Source organism: Penaeus monodon, chromosome 5, assembly GCF_015228065.2.
Source record: "Penaeus monodon isolate SGIC_2016 chromosome 5, NSTDA_Pmon_1, whole genome shotgun sequence".
Lineage (NCBI taxonomy): Eukaryota > Metazoa > Arthropoda > Malacostraca > Decapoda > Penaeidae > Penaeus > Penaeus monodon.
The window spans coordinates 22,579,485-22,596,984 of record NC_051390.1 but is presented as its reverse complement, the minus strand read 5'-3'; the positions used below and the strand labels follow the sequence as shown (position 1 = coordinate 22,596,984).

General features: G+C 44.4%; 1 long non-coding RNA gene across 1 annotated transcript; it reads left to right on the top strand.

The window, feature by feature from the left end:
- The first annotated feature begins 281 nt into the window (after nucleotides 1–281).
- On the top strand, nucleotides 282–5,726 carry LOC119573101. The gene is made up of 3 exons (XR_005228761.1): nucleotides 282–405; nucleotides 4,180–4,293; nucleotides 5,556–5,726. It is a non-coding gene; the product is annotated as an uncharacterized LOC119573101 (long non-coding RNA).
- The last annotated feature ends 11,774 nt before the right edge of the window (nucleotides 5,727–17,500 follow it).

The window sequence follows — 17,500 nt, the reverse complement described above, 5'->3', positions numbered from 1 at the left end:
TATGTGTTCGTTTGTGTGTGTGTGTGTGTTCGTTTGCGTATGCACGTGTGGTTATATCTGTATTGACGTACGTATGAGGTTCGTTAGTGCGACTATCTAATAAGTTTAGGCCTGTATGTCCGTGATTCTGTACGTGCGTGTCCGTGTTCGTATACATGAAAACAATCTTCACGTGTTGTTCTCTTCCTGACAATATACCCACGACCGCCAGTAATATACCTAATCCTCCCTTATCAGAATTCTCGGTCATATAAAAAAGTCCGCTTATCGGGGAGGGGGGGGGGGGAATCAGCAATTACTCAGGCCAGTTCAGTCTTTTTGAATATTAGAGACTTTTCAGACGCTGAACTAGAAAGACGGTGTTTTCTGCGTTCGGTAATTTTACTACATCCGGGTTCCTCATTGGTACGTCTGCATATTATTTTTGTTGTTTTTACGCGAATCGTATGTTATCTTCATATTTCTGTGCTTGGATTTTGGTTAATGGTTAGGAGAAATAAATGTGCTAGATATCAAAGGTCATACAGTACCATGTTGAAGTATTGTGGTGAAAAGGGTGGAAATGAGTCAACGATCAGGATAAGATGTGTCAAATGTCGAAGGTTATAGAACGCTGAAGGATAGAATATTGGTGATCAGGGTATAGAGGGGGAGCAAATGGAATACAGTGGGGATTTGTAAAAGGATGTGGTTAAAGGTATATGGTGATAAGATCAAATGGAGAGTATGTGTTTGGGTGAGGGAGAGTAACACTGTATAGGAGAATTGCAAAAGTTATTATGAAACAATCAAATGGTAATACGGTAAGAAACGATAGTTGTGGAAGTAGGAGAAGAATTCTGAGAATGAAATGGGGGAACAGGGGAAGGTGGTGAAGTACCAGGAAAAGTGTCAGGAGGGGAGGGATCCACAGAGGGACGTTGTGACTAAAGGGAGTCAGGTGAGCATTAAGGTGGTGGTGGTAAGGATAGTAGAGAAGGAAGAGGGAATGGTGATACACATTGGGGAGAGGATGGGGTGTTTCTTGGGTGAATTGGGAGGAAGAAGGGTAGGGGGCACTTAAGGATATCGTCAGATACTTTAAACGCAGAGCGAATAAAGGGATGAGGGAGTGGATTACTCTTGAGTCATGTTTGTGAACTTTTGGATGTCTTCAAGTGTTTCTGGAAGTGAGTTGGGTGGGGGTCTGAGAAACAAAAGTTTTTTTAAGTGGAGGAGAGGAGAGAGTAGATGTCCGAGGAGCAGAGGGAGAGATGGGTGTGGGGGAGGATAGGGTGAAACATTTAGATTGTTTGGTGTGACAGGTAGAGTGAGAAGGGGGGAGGGGTAGGCACTGGGGAAGTGGTAGAGATTGTTGTATCTGGATTTAGAGTGGAAATGGAATTTGACTGGAGAGAAAGGTAGTAGAGATAGGTTGATTTGGGGTAGAAGGAAGTGATACTAGGGGAGATGCTGAGACTTTTTGAGAAGATGGGAGGAGAGCGGAGCAAAGTACAATCTTGGAATAGGTAGAAAGAGAAAACCTCGTTGGCCTAGTTTGAATCTGAGAACTACTACCTCATATTCGAGCTTGTAGGCAGGGCAGCTCCTATAAAATACATTATGGGAGCCACCACAATTGGCACACGTGCGTGACTGAGCAGATCAATTTGAACGGTCATAACCAGGTTGGTCATGACCAGCGGAACGACAGTGTTTGGCTGGGTTACCAAAACGCCAACATTTCTGAAATTGACGGGGAAGAGGTCGATATGGTCGGACACTCCACCAATATATAAACTTCATGGGGGAGGTCATGTCTACGGAAGCTAATTTTGGCAATATTGATGTAGGATTTACGTTGGCCTCTGGGAGGAATGGTGCAGCACTTGACTGCGACTGCATCATCGTCGTTGAGGAATGCGAGCAAGTCGTTTTCACAGTCTGACCAGTTTTGTTGTGGACAGGACAGTCAGTTGGAAAGATGGAAACAGTTCCGGTACAAGTATTCAGGGAGGAGTGAGGTTGTGCAGGAATATGTTTACCAGTGAGGTCAGTCAGGGTAGATATTGCACGAACTTGGGAATCAGATGTAACTGTGACAGGGCGTGGACGATCGGAACGACTGCGAAAGGAAACTTCGCCAACTTATTTTTAGAGACATTGTTGGAAGATAAAGGTATTGCCAGAGTATGGGGCTGTAGGGTGAATGACAAAGAACTGATCCCACTTGGCTGGGCCAAAAAAGATACTCAAAAGGCTTGTAGAGGTGGAAGCAGAGAAGGACGAGGGCGAGAGAAAGATGGGGTGGTGTGGAGAGAGGTAGTATTATTGAGAAGAGGATAATAGGATGAGAGTAATAAGGGGGGTAGACAATGAAGAACATTGCGCAGTAGAAGATGGAGTGGAAGATGTTGGGAGAGAGGAAGGGCTGAATTCTGAAGGTTGAGTAATGACCTGGGTGGATGATTCTGAATGGATAGAGTAGGTATTAGTACATTAGAGCCGTGGTCAAAGGAGAGGCAGAGATCGGGAAAGCTATGAATAAATTTAGATAGGCTAGTTGCTGAAGGGGTAAGCCTTAACGCCCCAATTAAGGGTAAAAATCACTATTAGCCATGGTGAGCCTTTAAAATAAATGGGGAGAGGAAACGGTCTACCCCTCAGGGTCCCCAGGGGGGTAAGGGCTAGATAACCAAGGGAATGCCGTACCCATGGCTCCCGGAGGCCTTTTCATGACTGACACAAAGTCAGCCTTTTCATCCTTACAGCACAGCTCTCGCACCTTAGGAAGTGGACGAAGAAGGGATGATGAAGAAGAGAAGGAAAGAAAGGGGGAGAAGAAGAGACAAAATTAGTTGAGGCGAGGGCTGAGGCCCAAGGTAGGGGTGATCCCCTACCTTGGGCCCCAGTTTCCGTCTCGTAAGTACCCCCTTACGGTAAAACCGAGTAAGGGATTAGGGGGATTGGGTTGTTGTTATTTGTTGTTGTAGTTGTTTCTATGGGGCCTAACTACATTAGTTTCTGCCCTTGATTTATTCTAGTTTCGTTGTCTCTAAATAATTAGGTAATTCCCTTCGGCCTTTCAGTGTTTATGGTTATTTTTTTTCTTTTACGATACATCAGGCATTTTCTAATCCATCGCGGCTTCTTACTATTTTCGCTTATCTTTCTTCAAAGTTCATTTATAGTTTTATTACAGTTTTGTAGTTTTGTAATTCCTCGTGGCTTTTTTACTATAATAATTTTTTTTTTTAATAATTTGTTGTCCAATTTGGTTTATTTGCTGTTCGTGGGTGTGTGTGTGTGTGTGTGTGCGTGTGTGTGTGTTGTGTGCGTGTGTGTGTGTGTGGGCATGTGGTGTGCGTGTGTGTGTGTGGTGTGCGTGGTGTGCGTGTGCGTGTATAGTTTGCGCGTTTTTTTGTGTGTGTGGGGGGGGGTTGCTGCTATGTGTGAGCTCCTCAGTTTGATATTAGACTGTTATTACAGCAGCAATAACACCAAAATATATAAAAAAAGTTAAAATGTTGTGACAACACTTAAAATATTTCTTCACCTTATGTTATTGATTAGTAAATTATTCACTTTCAGATGTTCGATTTAGTGTGTGATTAGCATACATTAACCTCAAATGCTAACACAGTCAAAAAGACACATTAGGCTACTTGTGATTAATCTACAGGCGTTAACGAATAAAATCAAATAAAAAAATAACGAAATGATAAATCAAACGCCTGCGCATGACCTGCTGTAATTCAAACCTTTTTCTACTCTTGAACAGAAATTCGTCACAGGCCCTGGTGGACAAACTCGGATTTTCTGATAAGCAATTTATTCGTTCAAGTAATTAACAATTTATATCTATCACTTGCTGAAGATTAAACCCTTTAAGATTAAGCCCTATGGACGATGTCTAAAACATATAATCATTCACATCTATGATCATCTGTCAATAAATTAGCTTAATAATCACCAAATTTATATCTCTTATCTTTAAATTGACAATTAAAACTCTCTCCCACTTGCAGCATTTGCTCCCTGACTCTGATGATCGAACCCCAAATTCTCATTAGGAAAAAAAAATCATATCTATCATCAACCTGTTAATAAAACATCCCGATACAATTATTAACAACGTATATACCTGTCACATACACATCCTCCCCTTTCAAACTTCAACCATTCACTTTCTTCCTACAGTCATATTGCTTCCTGGCGAGATGGACGAATCTGAAATTTCGAGCGTGGTTTCGAGCGGGTCGAGTCCTGACCGAAAAAGCTTCACATGTCAACGCTGGCTTCGAAGGGGATTTAGTGGTGATGTGAGCATGTTATTTATTGGTTGTGATGATTAGTGGTGATGAGGGTGTCATAACAGTGGCGATGATGATGATGTTGATGGTGATTATGATCATGGTGCGAATGGTAGGAGATAACGATGAAATGATGTAATTTTAATAGACATTGTTATAATAATGATGTGAAAACGATAATAACAATAATGATGGTAAAGATAATAAAATAATGTTTTGTTATAATATTAATGATGACGATAATACTACTGAAGATTAAATGATAACGATAACGTACCTTTGTATTATGATAATCAGATAAGTGATAATGATGCAGAAAAATTTTAATAAGATGATAAGAATAGTGATACAGTCGATATTTGTAATAATCATAAAGAGAAGAATGATAAGATAATGATAATAGTATTAACAATGAGAGCAATAATAATTGTTAATTGCAATAATGATGATAATAGAAATAACATCAATAATAATAATAACAGCAATAGCAATGATAATAATAAAGGTTATAATCATCATCATAGTAATAGTAATGTTTAATAATAATGATAATAGTAATAGTAATGTTAATGATAATGATAATAGTAATGATGATAATGATAATAATACTAATGGTATTAATAATAATTATTATTATTATAATAATGATAATGAAAATAATAATAACAATAATGATACCAATAACAATAATAATGACATGATGCTGATAGTAATGATAATATTTAAAAATGATAATGATAAAAAATTATATCTATAACAGTAATAATAATAACATAGTAATAATACCAATAACAATAATAATAACGACGGTAATGTTGATAATAATATTAATAAGGATGATGAGAATAATAATGATAATAACAACAATAACAATGATAATAATGATAATAGTAATGATGATAACGGTACTGGCGATAATAATGTTAATAATGAGTATTGTAAAACTGATCATAATGAAAAGAATGATTATAATGATGATTTTCATAAAGATAAATAATTACATAATAATAGCAATAACAGCAATAATAGTAGTAGTAGTAATAATAATTATAGTAATTATAATGATAACGATAAAAATAATAACAACAGTAATAGCAAAAGTAGTTATAAAATATGACACTACAAAAACAGTAAACATATCAGTAAGCATTCAGGTAACTAGTCAATGTAAATGGTTAGATAAGAATAACTAAATGAATAGGTGACAAAGATATAAGACCCATGATAAATATATTACATTAATCCTTCTATTATTTTTTCAAGGACTTGGAAACCGGCTTGCCTGCAGAAGAGAAAACGGCGGGGAGTAGGAGAGATTACAGTTTGTTTTCCATGTTACCGAAATCGAGACAAATCCGAGAAGTTATCAACGATCGACTGCCTGTGAGTTTGGTTCTCTGCATTTTCTCTTTCTTTTCTTCTTTTTGCTTCTCTTTATTCTTCGTCTTCTTTTCTCCTTATTTTTCCTTCTTCTTCTTCTTTTCTTCTTGTTTTTCTTCTTCTTCGTCTTCTTTTCTTCTTGTTTTTCTTCTTCTTCGTCTTCTTCTTCATCTTCATTATTCTTATATCTATTCTTGTCTCATTTAAATGAGCAAATGTACGGTGAATTTCTTTAGCATTGTTATGTGTTATATGTGGTTAGAGCATCGAACTCGAGACTGTCACGACGGCCATCTGAGTTCGAGGGTTCGAGTCACCGGCCGGCGCGTTGTTCCCTAGGGCATGGAACTCGATTACCTACCTAGCCACGGGTGGGCAAGCAGCCCAAGTCAATGCCGGTCCCAATCCTGGGTAAATAGAGAGAACGATTACCTAAAAGGTAACACCCGCATTCTCCGTGGAAAGGAACTGGGGATCCACCACGTACCCCAAGTCATCACAACATGAAATACAATTAGTATTATGCTGTGACAGCCAATGTCAGAATCTTACAGGGTACCATACAATAATAATAATAAGAAGAAGAAGAAAATAAATGAATAAATAAATGTTGCGATATATGTCACGGTATATTTTTCACTTTTGTTATTGTTGTTTTTTATTATTCCTGTATTATTGTTGTCGTTGCTGTTGTGTTGTAAGTGTATTACATATTTACGAATATCAGAGCAACATTTTATGTTTCTTATTTGCTGCTTGCCATGTTGAAGCATTCATACGTGGTAGACTGATGCTTCGAGTGTATAAAAATAAGGTACGCTTCATATGTCCTAAAAGTTCTGATACGTGTAGCGCCCCTGTAATTAATTCTATCTCAAAGACCCGTGAAAACTCACTGACGTTTTTTTCATTCACTTTATTCAAGTGTGTTTTGTCTTCTGTTCTTCCTGTTTTTGATAACCCGATTCTTATCGCAGGTGATTTTTCTGTATAATTATAGATTTTATTACATATTTTTATAAAGCGTATCACTTTTTGTCTTAGTCTTAGTGTCGAGTGAGTCATGGATGATCATTATCGTTGACTTTCACACCTCATTTCTGTTCTTAACCTTCTTATCTAAAGGATCTTCATGATAGTTTATCCCGTTGCATCCTGTCTTGTTCCTTAACAAAAAATAAATAAATAAATAAATAAATAAATATTATCTCATCCCATCACATCCCGTCTTACCTCCACCCTCAGTTCCTTCTGGGTAGCGCATACTACTACTACTACTACTACTACTACTATCATCATTACCATTATAATGATAATAATAATAATAATAATTATTATTATTATTATTATCATTATTATTATGAGAATCCATGAAAGGGCCGCAGAGGAAAATCAAAGGCTGATATAGACTCAAGGAAAGTTCCCCTGATGAGCAAACAAGAATATGAAAAAAAGGGAAAAGAAAGGATAAAAGATAAAGAAAAAAAAGAATTTGTTATTTTAGTTTTAAATTTATTAATGGCAACTCCAGAAACAATATCGTTATGAAGTAAATTCATACTTTAGTCATAGATGGGATAAAGGTCCGGGAAAATTGGTTGGTTGAGAAGTTTGGCTGAAATGCGCAGGCATTCGATCGCAAACTCTGACGTGTTTGGCGAACAGGCAGCGAACTAGCTTATCGCTGGTCGCTCGACCCCGCAGTAACAAGCAGTAATCACGGGAGTGGGTGGCCGCTCGCCATTCGTAACGTATGCGTGCGGCTTCGGAGGACCTTCCCCCCAACTAAGCATTCACCTCGCATTGAGGGTTCTGGGGATCTCCGTTTATTAGCAGGAGTGTTTTGGGCCCCCATGTGTGATTTGTTTGTTGTTTGTCTATGATGTCGTCGTAGTTTGTGTTTCTATGTGTTGTATGCGGTCCCATGTTCGTTTGCTTTGTGTGTTATGCGTATGTTCAGTGGCTCTATGTTGTATGTTTGGTGCAGTGGGTTGTGCGGGAAAATTCTGTATCGTATTTGTCTTGTATAGTGGTGTTGTTTATCCAGTATAGTCCCTGTTATGTATGGATTGCATCTTGATTTTTGTGTTTTTTAGGTTGCAATCAGTGGAATGGGTGTGTAGAGTAGAGTTTGAGTTTGGTGGGTGTTGTGGGAGTATGAAAGCGTTTGAGTTTTCTTGAGAGGTGTGCTTGCTTGGTTTATTCGGTTTGTGCGTTGTGTGTGAATAACGTTTCTGCGAAGTGTAAGCCTAGCATGTTTCCTGCGGTTGTGTATGGTATGTCTGTGTTGTTTATTGTGAGTGGAGGTGGGTTGCGTCTAGCCACTGGTATGACTGTGAAATTGTTTGTGTTGGTCTGCATCTTCCATTTGTTTTCGTATGTGTTGATCGTGTTTATGGCTGTTTGTGTGGCTGCTTTCATGATGTTTTTGGATTTGGAAGGGTGTGATATTATTTATGTCGTCTGCGTATGCGGTGTAGTTGCTGTAGGGTGCTGGGGGTGGTAGGTTGGCAGTGTAGAGGATGTATAGTGTTGGTGAGAGGACGCTGCCCTGTGGAACTCCACTTCTGAGATGAATGGGAGGGCCTAGGTGAGAACCAAGGCGGATGGAGGCTGTTCTGTTGTCCAGGAAGTTGCATAAGAGGCGTGTGAAGTGTGGAGGCAGTTGTAGCTGTTATTTTGTATCTGAGGCCGTCATTCCAGACCTTATCAAAGGCCTTGGTGACGTCTCGAAGTTTGGTTTGGTGCTTGTTTGCGAGACTGAGAGCGATCTCGAAAGCGAGGGCGATTGCGCTCCCAGTCCCTCTGTGAGGGCGAAAGCCGTGTTGCCTAGGGTTGTGTATGTTGTTGTATTCAAGGCGTTTTAAGTCTGTGTGTGATAATCCTCTTAAGCAACTTCCCGGGAACTTCCAGCAGTGAAATGGGCCGGAAGCTGGTCACCTCGTGAGGTGGCTTTCCTGGCTTTGAAATGAGAATGAGTGATGCATATTTGAATTTGGTGGGGATTGTCCTTTTGGGCCAGGGCAGCGTTGAAATGTGGCGAAGTCTGAGAGCATGATGGGTGGAAGGTGTTGCATGATAAGTTTATTGATGTTGCTGTTTCCTGGTGTTGTGTTTTGTGATCCTTTGTGTGCATATCTCACGTCTTCTGGTGTGATGGGTGTGAGAGAGGGTTGTCTGGTGTGAGTGTGGTGAGTGATATTGTTTGTGATGGGAGAAACAGGTGTTGCAGATGTTTGTAGTGATTGTGTTACCTCGGCTTCTGTGTCTGGGTCAAAGTTGCGTTTTCAGCAGGGGAGATTTGGAAGTTCTGTTCCCTGTGGACAGTTTCCATCCCCTCTGCTGTGTCTATCTTTTGTCTGTTAGTGCTGTTTATGTATGTGATCGTCTGTCTGTTCGATCCTATGAGTCTCCTGTGTTTCCTCTAGAAGACCTTCGATCTTTATTTTGGGCATAGTTATCTTGTGACTGTTTCCATTGTTGGTTGCTCATGTGTTTTTGTTTCGTTGGTGCGTTGTATTTGAATTTCTCTGTGTCGTGTGCGTAGTTTGTGTGTTCCATCCCTGTGTTTCAGCAAGTTCCCGAAGGTGTCTGTATTGTATTTTAGTGTTTTAGACGATGTGTTTCTCTATAGTGTACAAGTGTTTTGAATGTTGTTTTAGGAATGTTTGCTTTTTGGGCAGTCTGTATGTCTGCGTACCACTGGTTAAGGTGTGGTCTATGATGTGCGTGGGTTGCCCTTCGAGATCTGAGTGTGTGTGTTCAAGTGCTTGTTTAAACCCTTCCCGTTTGCATGATTAAAGTTCTCTCGTGGCGGTGTAGGTAACATGATTGGGTTGGTGGAGAGTGTGAGTATCACGGGGAGGTGATCACTGGATGTGACATCGTCTGTGGTTATGTGGTAGTTTAGGTTTACCTGTGTGTTAGCAAGAACTATGCTGGTGGGTGGAGCTGTTGGTACGTATGAATGTTGGTGCGTCTTGGCCGAGGTGGGTGAGTCTGCCGTCGGAGATGAGTGATGCGAGGCCTCTTCCGACGGCATTTGTGTCTCTGTAACCGAAGAGTCTGTGGTGTGCGTTGAAGTCTCCCAATATGTATGTTGGTTTTTGGTGTCGCAAGAGTGAAAAGGTCAGTTTGGTTTATAAAAGGTCGGCGTGGGGGGAATGTATGTGGTGGCGATGATGATGGGTCCATGAGGGGTGTCTATTTTGATGGCCATGAGTTCTGAGGTGAAGGTGTCTAGTATCTTATGTTTGATGTGTTGTTTGACGGCAATGGCTATGCCGTCTTTGTCCTCGTTTGTTTTGTTGGATGTGTATGTGTTGTAGTTGTATATTTTTACTGTTTGTGGGTGTTTGAGTGAGTGTGAGTTTATGATTAATATCACGGTCGTGTTGTCTGTACTGGTTGCAGAGTTCTTGTCTTCGTCTGTATGTCCATGTGTGTACATTATGTTGAATGATTGTGAGGCGTGAGTGTAATGTGGTGTGTGTTGCAGCCATGGTGTTACTTGTTTGTGTCGTACCAGCCATTCTGTAGGTGTTCAAGGTTTTGTTGTTTGAGTTTTTTAATCATGTCTGGCTGGATGAAGATGTTTCCTGCATGTAAGTGTTGTGTGATTTTTTGTTCGTGAATGCGGTTTTGGTATGTGATGTTTGTGTAGATCCATTTTATTGTACCGCGTTGTATTTCGTGTGCCAGTTGTAGTCTGTTGAGGTGTTTGTAGCGTGATGGTTCCGTGGCGAAGAGGCGGATGCCATATGTTTTTTGATTGAGGTCGTAACCGTCCCTATGGCGAAGGGTCTGATCATCGACCTCTGAGTCTGTAAGATCGTCTGTGTGTTTGCGGTGTACATGTGTTTGTTTTGGGTTTGACTGATTGTGTTCACTGTGGTTTTGGCTGTTGTGGTGACTGTTTGGGTGTGTGTGGTCGTGCAGGTGATTGTGTGGGTGTGGGAGTTGGTGTTGGTTTCCTTTGTGGTGCAGTGAAGATTTCGGTCTCTGGCTCGTCCTGTGGGCCGAGATCTGGTTGTGGGTGTTGTGGTGATATTGTGGTTTGTGTTAGAATGGTTTCTGTTGTGGTGTTAAGTGTTTGTGGTGGGAGAACTTTGAAGATCCCCCAGGAGTCTCCATTCCCGAGATCGAGTTCTGGCAAGTTATTCTGTTTTTAAACCTTTTTGACGTGGTGTCTAAAGCCGAGACCTGGCTCCATGATATTTTGTAGGTGGGCATGTATTAGTGCCGTCATGATTCCTACAGATAAGTCATGGGGTAATTGTAGTATCACTTGAGGTTCTTTTTTATCTTTCCCCTTTCTCCTTTATTTCTTCATGAGTGGTTTAAACCATGCATTTTGGGTGGCTGCAGTAGTTTGTTTTACGGTGTTTTCCTGCAACCGTTTTTATTGGGATTTCTTTCTTTTCTTCCTATTTTTTGTTTTTTCCCTCTCGTTTCTGATCCCTATGTGGCTGGGAACCCAGTTTATGATAATTCTTCTATCCTGTACAAGAATCCTCTGTGCCAGTGTGAGGATGGTAGTCAGAAGGTAGATATTGTCAGTGGGTGAGCGCTGCTGAAGACAGTTGATGGCTCCTTTGGAGTCTGTATGTATGACCACGTATTCTTCCCTCCGGACGCGTGGCTCAGTGCTCCCATGATAGCAACTGCCTCTGCCTGTAGCGAGGAGGCGTTGTCTGTTACCCTCATGAATTTTGTGGCTATCCCTTGCTGCAAAGCCTGCACCTGCAGTGTGGGTCAAGGGATCGACCAATCCATCCGTATAGTATGTTCTGCTACCCAGAGGAGTGATGGTTGCAACGACCCTCTGGGTTTCTGCCTTTAGGCTAGGGGTGGAATATTCATTCTTTTTGGTTGCCAGTCTCATGACCGAGAACTGTATCGAGGTTTGTGCCCACGGCGGAGCTTCGACAAAGTCGGGGTGGGGAGAGTCCATGCCCTTTGCAAGAAGCGGTTCTTTGAGCTGATGGCGTATTAACACCCTGGCTGTGTGAGACAGCCAGTAGTTTGCAAACAGCTCGTTATCTTGTTCTAGGTGTCTGACTATTTTATGTCTTAGGCTTGTATTCCTGGGAGCCTGGATGACTGCCATTAGATCGATTCGTGAGGCCAAGGGGAGAAGGTTTGCCTCCAGTAGGAGGTTGAGGACCTTCGCCCACCTTGGGGCACCCAGAATGACCCTGGCGGCTTTGTTTTGGACTGTCTCCAGTTGGTCTTTATATTTTTTTCTTAGTGCCAATCAGAGCAAGGGAGGCATAGTCTACAATGGGCCTGACAGCATGTACATAGAATAATCTTAGTACTCTGTGTCTGGCCCCTATGCGTCTTCCACTCATTGCTCTCATGATGGACAGTCTTGATTTAGTTTGGTCAACCAGGTACTGGACCTCCTTCTGGAAGGAGAGGGTCCGGTCTATCTTTACCCCAAGGTAGAGGTAGTCCTGAACCCACTCCAAGTCCATTCCCTGAATTTTCAGACTTGTGCCTTGAACTCTGTCTCAGAGCCATGGCTTTAGATTTGGCTGCAGAGATCTTTAGTCCTGTCCTATAACACTCCTCGGATATGAGGTCCAGACAACGCTGGGCTTTGTTTAGGCAGTGTGTTCCAGTGGAGATGATAGCAAGATCGTCTGCATACGAGATGATCTTGCACCCCACTGGGAGGTTTTATGTTGAGGATACAGGACATTAATGTGTTAAAGAGGGCTGGACTGAGAACCCCACCCTGTGGCATTCCATTCTCTAGTGGCATGTGCTGTGATAGGTGACCTTGGAATTTGACTCTGGCTGTTCTATTCGTAAAGTAGTCACCTATCCAAGCCAAGAGCTTACCTCTGATTCCTTTTTGGATCAGGCTCTCCTGAATGGCAAGAGGACTTGCCAATTCAAAAGCCTTCTCCACGCCTAGGAATACTACCACAGTTGTGCCGGTGCATATTGTGCTCAAGAGCGTGGCTATGCTGTGCGCTGTGCTCATGACCCTGATGAACCCGTGGATGTGTTCATGTGTATGAGATCCCATCAGAGCCTGGGGCTGTGTTGCAACTGGTTTTATATGCATTTCTTAGTTCCCTCAGAGAAAAGATAACGTTTGAGTTATCGGGTTCGGCTGCCCTTTCTCTGATATGAGCAAGTCTGTCTGGTTGTAGGGGTTCTTGTCTTGCCCTCAGTTCGGCTGGCAGGCTGTTGCTACTTGTTCTTGCAGAGAACTCCAATGCCAGTCTGTTCGCCTCTGACTGGGGGTCATGGTGCGTGCATCTCGGGGCTGAGGCTGGTAGCTCGCTTGACCCGTTGCCATAGCTCTGAGAGGGTGGTATGGTGATCGAAGGACTCACACCATTTCAGCAACTTTTCCTGCCTCACTCTGCTGGCAGTTTCCTTGGCATCCCTGACAGCCTCCCTTAGGAGGGCTAGGTTGTCGGGGGTTCTTTGCCTTCGGAAAAGTTTTCGGCACATATTTACCCTGTGGTTGACCTCCCTAATCTCGTTGTTAAAGTACTAGGTGTCTTTGTGACTCCTGGACCCAGGCCGAGTTTTGGGTATGGTCAGTGAGGCTGCCTCATCAATGGCATTTACAAGTCTGGCTTGTAGTACTTCCACATTTTCACTTTGTGTGGGTTCATTGCTTCTCAGACAGCGGGCCAAGGCGTTCTGGAACGCTTGCCAGTTGGCTTTGCCTTTTTTCCATCTTGGATTCGGTCGTGGCATTTCGGCTGGGCCACTATCCATGAGGGTAGTTATAGGGCCGAAATGGTCACTAGTGACGGTCTCATCGACATGCCAGCTAATCCTCTCCACCAGAGTCGCAGTGGCCAGGGTGAGGTCTAGGACCCCTCCTCTGACATGCGTTGGCTCTTGGTTATTGAGGAGAGCGATCTCGGGGAGTGTCTCAAGCACATTGGCTATGTGATGGCCAGCCGCATCTGGTGCCCAGCAAGGAGCCAGGATGGGGTGGTGTGTGTTGAAGTCTCCCCCTATGATCACTCGGTCGTGTGCTGCAGAAGCACAGACCTGGCTGATGTCTAAGGTACTACAGTGTGGCTGGCTGTACACATTGTACAGTTTCAGGGGCCCCCCGGCCAGGTGAATCTCGACGGCAAGAGATTCAACATCTCCACAGTCCGGTGCATCGGCTATTGCGGAGCAGGGAATTGTTGCTCTGATAAGGGTGATCAGGCCTTCACTTGCAATCAGCACGTGGCAGCATGAAGACATGATACCCGGAGAAGCGAACAGGTTCCACTGTTAATATCTCCTGGAGGATGGCACTCCTTGTGGAGAATCCATAGATGTTCCACCGCAGAATACTTAGATTGCGTGCCATGATGTTACTAGTTGATAGTTACGTCAGAGACATCGTCATATTCGGAATGACTGGTTTCAGAGTCTGACAACTCCATTGCGAAGTCCTCGCTGCTGCAGGGGTCTTCTTCGGCTGTCAGGCTATCCCCACTGGGGGGTGGAGAGCCTTTAGTAGCTCTGACCTTGTGTATTTCAGCTTTTCTCTGTCCAGGCTGTTTCTGTGCATTCTTTGCTGGTCTAGCCTGGGCAAGGTCAGCTTGTTCTGATTCTGGCTCTGGCAATGAATCAGCCTGGATAGGCTCTGCCTGTGAGGGTATGGCTTGGGTTGGAGTGGGGAGGGGAGTCTCATCCTGGAGGGAGGGTGAGGATGGGGCTGTTTTGGCCCTTTCCAGCTTCCTTCCCTTTAGGACTGCGACAATCTTGGTCAATGCCGTCATGGCGACTGCGACTGCCTTCTCGGCCTCTTCACTCGTCCTTCCCAAGGCTGTTGCCACTACTGCGACTACAGCAGTCAGCAGGATCGACATGTCCCCCTCATCGAGGAGGGGGTCTTTTGTTTTTGGGGAGGACTTTGTGGTGCTGTTTGAACCTTTATTCCTGTGGTTCTTCTGCACTTTTTTCATTCTGGAGATCTCCGGTTTTGGCTGGGGGGCAGCTTCCTTCCTCTTAGGAGGTCGGGAGGCCTTTTCACTTTTATTCTTCCCCCAGGCATAGGTGCCTGGGGGGTTGGGATCAAAGTCTGGTTGCCTCTTAGCAACCTCTTGCCACTTGAGGGCCACCTCTTTCCTGACAGAGCAAGCCAGGCTCCAACCATGATGCCTCTTAGGACAGTTGGGACATTTGGCTGTTGTGTCTTTCTTTTCCTCTTTGTAGGCCTTAATTCACACCTCGGTGTTGTGTGCCTTGCTACAGACACCACATTTAGGCTTGGCTGTGCAGCTAGCCTGGTGGTGTCCGTACTTTTGCCACTTGAAACACCGCAGTGGATCAGGCACGTACGTTCGAAGGTTGTAGGTACCCCAGTTACCCAGATCAAGGGTAGAGGTTGGGATACCTTTCATGTTCACCAGAACTTGCCTAGTTGGAGTCTTCCCCTTCGACATTCGGGAAGCCTCCACGACCTGTGGGTGTGATGCAATCACCTCCACATCATACGAGACTGAGAAGCCAAGTAGCACCATCTTGACTCTCTTTTCTTCGGGATTCAGTAGTGAGAGGCTCACTTTCCTCCCATCTTTTAGCTTCTTTGTTTCCTGCAGGAAACAAAGGGTAACTTGATCTTTGGGCATGATCATGCCCTGATCTCGCGCAACCCAGATTGACAACTGGATTTTGCGTTGGCTCTCCAATGCCCTGACCATTTGGTAGGCATTGTTGAAGCCTTCGGGTTTGACTGGCACTTTGAAATGGGGGAAATGCCTTGAGAGTCAAGACTCCCCCTCAGAGTCGGTCTCCGGCCTCGGTCGTTTCGGCCCGCCCTTTCGGCTTTGGGGCTTGCTCATGGGGGCACCAGCTGTTTTGGCTGGTTCAGCTGGTGCTCCCGATCCGGTCAGGGGGGTCAGGGGTGCTCAGAGACCTTCCTGGCCTGGGTGCTGGCCTGGAGGGGCCAGCACGAGAGTTGGACAATCTGGTGGACAGACATCTAAAAATATGTTTTTTCTGTCTTGTCCACCATCTTGGCAGCACGCATGACAGTGTCATCCTGTGCTCGGGGTTTTTCTTTGCCACCCAGAGGCACGTATGACTTCAGGGTGGCTGCCGTGGTCTGGGCCTTGCACAGGTCGTCAACATTAGCATCTGTCTGTTTTTTTTTTTTTTTTTTTTTTTTTTCCATGTATTTGTACAGTGCTTCATCCACTCATGCCCCCACCCACCACGGAGTCCAACAAGGGAAAGCTGAGTGTTAGAACCAATGTCTAACAGCAACAGGGATGATGAGTGGATATACGCAGCCAATTAGCCGTTTGCAGCGGCACTCACGGACGGTGTGAGTACCAACGGCAGCATGACTGCTTGACCCTAGCCTCCCGAGGGAGACCAGCCGATTGACCTGACCAGGCCTAGATCAGGCGTGTTGCTGGCCGCAGGGCATACTCATTCACGGCATCACTCAACCTCCAGCGCACAAGGCTGCCACGCACGGCAAACGCATGGGTAGGTGTGAACCCCTGGGGGGAGACCAGAGGGGATACCCTACCACCTATAGGACATCATTGTGGAAACATTTTTGCTCCTCCCTCAATGAGGAGGGGAGCTCTTTCACTTTTTCCAGGCAGTTCCTCTCCATCCCTCTAAAACAGCCAACCACAGACTATTTCATCACAGTGAGGGAGAGAAGCTAGCTTTTTTCTAGGCGGTTCCTATGGCAAGACGGGAAGTTATTGTTCTGTCTAGCGGTAGATATTTAGACAGAACCAGGCTGAGGGCCTGACATTTTTTCAAAGTGAATCCCTCTTCTCTCTGAAACACCCAAAGGCTGTTTCACCTCAGTGAGAGAAGAGGGGTCCTGCACCTGTTTTAATAAGTTCCTTCATCCCTCTGAAACAGCCAACCACAGACTATTTCATCACAGTGAGGGAGAGAAGCTAACTTTTATCCAGAAAGGAAGTTAATGTTCTGTCTAGTGGCGCTATTTGACAGAACCAGGCTGAGGCCGACAAAGTGGGGCTCTACTTGCCTATCTTCCTATGCGAACAGAGAGTGGCAGTCTGCGGACCAGCCTAGCAATAAATGCAACTCATGCGCACCGTAAGCAGCCCCTAAGCCCCCAGACACACCTCCCCTGCAGGGTAAAGTCTGCCCGTCCGAGCCGCGCCCGAAGTGGGTCAGTTCACCAGAAATATGCAGTTATCCTAATGCCGAAATTTGTATAGGAAGATAGGCAGGGGCACGAGCTACAGAAGCCATAGCATCGTGGCACAAACAAGGGGGGGCCTTCACTGTTCGATACGTGAAGGCGAGGCGAAATTGCATGGGACGGGACGGTACATCTCTTAACACCATGCAAAAGCCTCGACGAGAGGCAAGTGGCCTCTTGGATTACTGGCTTGGCCACTGCTGCGCCCCGTCAGCCTTGCGGTAATCTCCTTCCTCTAATCACCAAGGACCGATTCACTGCTGGAGAGAAGAGAGGAGAGTCTTCAAGTCACTGTTGGCGTGGAGTCTCCTTCTCTTGAAACTGAGGCTTTGTACTTGTGTACTCCATGGTCCAGTCCTCAAAGGGGGCTGTACACCTCCCCCAGGCGATATAGAGTACAAGAACTCTCGTAGGCCAGGAAGGTACAGGAAGGAAGGGAATGTTAGTAGAGAGATAGAGGTCCAAGATGCTTATCACAGGCTCGAAGGGAGGAGTGTTGAAAAAAAAAAAACCCCCCCCAAGCTTTCCCTTTATTCCCAAACGCTGTTTAACCCCCCCAAACCATCACCAATCCCTCCCCCCCCCCAAAGATTTTGCAACTCCCACCCCCCCCTAACAACCCCCTCGCACACTCCCCCTCCCACCCCAAAAC